Source organism: Arachis ipaensis, chromosome B09 (assembly GCF_000816755.2).
Source record: "Arachis ipaensis cultivar K30076 chromosome B09, Araip1.1, whole genome shotgun sequence".
NCBI lineage: Eukaryota > Viridiplantae > Streptophyta > Magnoliopsida > Fabales > Fabaceae > Arachis > Arachis ipaensis.
Genome location: NC_029793.2, coordinates 138,477,763 through 138,481,708, shown reverse-complemented (window position 1 = coordinate 138,481,708; position 3,946 = coordinate 138,477,763).

Genomic DNA, 3,946 nt, shown 5'->3' with positions numbered 1-3,946 from the left:
TAGTGTGTAGTGTGATATATTTATTTAATTAAGATTGTATTTAAATTAATTTTTCACTTTTTTACTTTATCAATTTTTTATAGAAAAAGTATAGAGAGCCAGCACTTTTATTAAAATTTGGTCAACACTTAACCATCAAAAGTAAAATGAGTAATTCTACACCATTAAATGTTATTTTACACCATTAAAAATATTGATGATGGCTAATTAATAATTACACATCACAAATTCGGCTGATCCCCTAGCACTCCTCTTTTTTTAATTTAAAAAAAAATCTAAATTCAAATGGTAAATAATAAATATCTAAACCATGTGGAGTTTATTAGCATTTGTATTTTAAGGTGTAACTCCACATAAAAGTTTTTTTACTCTCTCATATCCATGTGATCATTCTCTCTTATCTTTTTTATTAGAGTTGCACACAGATCAGATCGAATTGGATATACCCTATAATTTTATCCGATTCACACTGTACTCATCAGATCGGATCAGATACGATATTCGCATTTTTTTTAAGTTGGATCCATCCGATGGATCGGATCGGATATTGGGTATATCAGCATAATTCAAAAAATTTGTTTTAAGGCCATTTTTTATTGTAAAAAATCTATTTTTTCACTCGTTTAAGCCTATTTATTCTTAAAATATTATCAATAAAAATTATCTTGAATAACAAAAGAAAAATAATAACACAAGATCTAAGTTTAATTATTCTAAGTTAAAGTACAACATAAAAAATTAAAAACAAGATATTATAAAGCAACACACTAAAATTCATATCACATTAGGGTTTACTTTCTTAAACTATGTTATTTATATAAGACGTGTGGATATGCGAATTTGCGAATCGGATCTATGGATATCACAGCCAAATCCGCAATCCGATCATATCATAATGCGGATCAGATCGGATAACTCTGCAGATTGAATAATATTCGTAAAATTCGGATCGAATGCAGATAACTATCACAGATATGCAGATATTATTCAATCCATGTGCAGCTCTACTTTCTACATTGCACATCTAAAATTGTATAAATAATTAAAGTGCACATTTAGATAAGTTTAATTTATTGGATTGGTTTGTAAATATTAAAAGTTTAAGAAAATGTAAATATTTATTTTGATTATAACACATAATTTCAAAATTCATGAAATTGATTTTTCATATTTTTTAAAATACAATGTGAAAGTGAAAGTACATTAATAAGAGAATACACATAATAATAATAATAAGGGCAAGTTACTTAAATAAATAAATTTGAGAAAAGCTTTACTCAAATGTGCAAAACTGGATATGGTTACCCATATGTGCAAAAACTGATTATTATGTAAACCGTGGCAACCCACCACGGTTTCACATTGTTCATAAACCGTGGTGAGTCATGGCGGATTATGAAGGAGAATATTTGAACGTAAACCGTGGCAGGTCACCACGGTTTACTCAGGATTGCTGGCGTGCATAAACCGTGGTGAGTCACCACGGTTTATGAAGAGATGGCGAAACACATAAACCGCTATGGGTCACCACGGTTTATGTGTGTGTGTCTATATAAGTAATCCGCGGAAGGTTAGGACGGATCACTTGTTGAATCACAAAAAAAGGAAATTGTTGTTGTGTTGAGAGGAAATTTTGGAGGCTTGAGGGGGAAGTGGGTGATGGAACCAAGGGAGGATGAGAATCGTTTGTACCGACTAAACGGCGTCGCTCACGTGGCAGGATATATCGACCAAGAGGTAAGTTATTGTTATTATTATTGTTATCAAAATTCATAGTAATATAACAATTGATATTATTAGGAATATTGTTAGTGAAAATATTTTACTATGTTTATTTGTGTTGTTATTCTGATTAATGTTATTTACATAAATATTGATATTATTATGGTTACTGTGAATCAAAATGTGAGGCATTCATTACTATTGTCTACTGATTAATGCATATTTTATTATGCTGATTTATCTTGTAAGTCTGGTTAATAGTATTTTTCTAAAATATTTTGTTATAATTGTAAATATTTTATTGAATAATATTTTTTATCCTGTTTTTATACCGTTATAATCAGTGCTTAGTATTCGTAGCTTAACTCTGTATTACACGCTAAGAGAATATGTTACCCACCTTGTGCAGCCTAGTAGGGTTATTAGCGCCGTTAGGAGGCAGCAGAATATGCCCTTACATGACCGGATTATACCGTATCTAGAGACTGCCGGCTTGTATCATCTGGGTAGGCTAAACAGCTGAGTCCGAGTTCTACATGGACATAGCAGACATGCTTAGGGATGACTATAGGCCACAGATGCCTGCGGAGCATGCCCAGTTTGCTGATCAGCAGCCCAGGAGTGACGATGTTCAGGCTCAGTTGCCAGTTGACCTCAACGAGCCTGCAGGTTCTCCGTTTGACCCATGGTTTGCTTTAGGAGGGACATCTGCGTCTGCTTTCAGTGCCGCTCCCGCACAACCCTCAGTAGCAGCGCCAGATCACAGACCCAGGCGTGTGAGGCGTCCTCCATTGTGTGGCACCGGAGGTCACCTGATTGGCCAGCTTGACGATGCTGACAGTGACACCATTGAGGATTCTGATTAGTTATGTTGTATGTTCATATCTGTTAGGGACTTTGTTATTTTATGAATTGAGCATGCTACTTAGTTTTTATGACTTTCAGTCTTATGTTAAATGTTATTGGTCTTTTGACGAATCCTATTGACTGGTTTCAGCTTATTTCATATGTAGAGCAACGGTTTATATTATAATGCACAAAAGGAACCACACATTACTAGGTAAAATAATAGGAATTTATTCATCTGAATTTTTTGCATTACATAAAACTCTTGACAATCACAGACCTAACCAACAATAAATTACTAACATTACATAGACGCTTACGCAACTAAAACATGTTGGACTGCATAATACACGACATGAGATCTACGCATCCCCTCCACCACTCTGTCTTCGCTGGGGGCAGCTCCTCCGCGTATGCCCAGGCTGACGGCATAGCCCACATCGCTTCGGCTGGTCCACCTGAGACTGATCCATACTACCACGGATCCTAGTTGCCTTTGGACGACCTTCCTTTGCACGCCGCATATTAGGGTCAGGAATGATGGTAGGCCCAGCGTATGGAGGCCATAGTCCTTCAGGGATAGGTGGGAGAAACCCCTGCTTGTAAACGTTGAACACCTCACTCATACGATACACCTCGTGAACATATGACGCCCAGTTTAGCCGAGAGTAGGCGCAACACGCGATGGCATGGCAACAAGGATAATGCAGCGCCTGAAAGTGGCCACAATCGCATTGGTGATCTTTAAGAGAAACTCTATAACTACCCAGGGAGAAGTTGCCGGTTGGTGTTGTCTCCGCGACGGTATACTCGGACTGCTGCCTGTCATATAATGTCACAGTGAAGCACCTAGAGTCTCTTACGTTCCGATCAATGGCCTTGACCAAGGCCTGACAGAATTCATGCCCAGATCCGACTTGTGCCTCTAATGCACTAGGGCAAGAAAACTCTCTTCCTCACTAGCCATTGTGACAATGATCTCTTATGAGCTAGAATCACTCGCATATATATAGATTTCCAGTGATAGTAAACCGTGGTGACTCACCACGGTTTATGCACGCCAGCAATCCTGAGTAAACCGTGGTGACCTGCCACGGTTTACGTTCAAAAATTCTCCTTCATAATCCGCCTTGACTCACCACGGTTTATGAACAATATGAAACCGTGGTGGGTTGCCACGGTTTACATAATAATCAGTTTTTGCACATACGGGTAACCATTTCCAGTTTTGCACATTTGAGTAAAGCTTTTCTCAAATTTATTTATTTAAGTAACTTGCCCTAATAATAATAATAATAATAATAATAATAATAATAATAATTAAATTTATTTTATTATATTAAGTTAGATAAAAATTTTATTATTTAAAAAATAATTT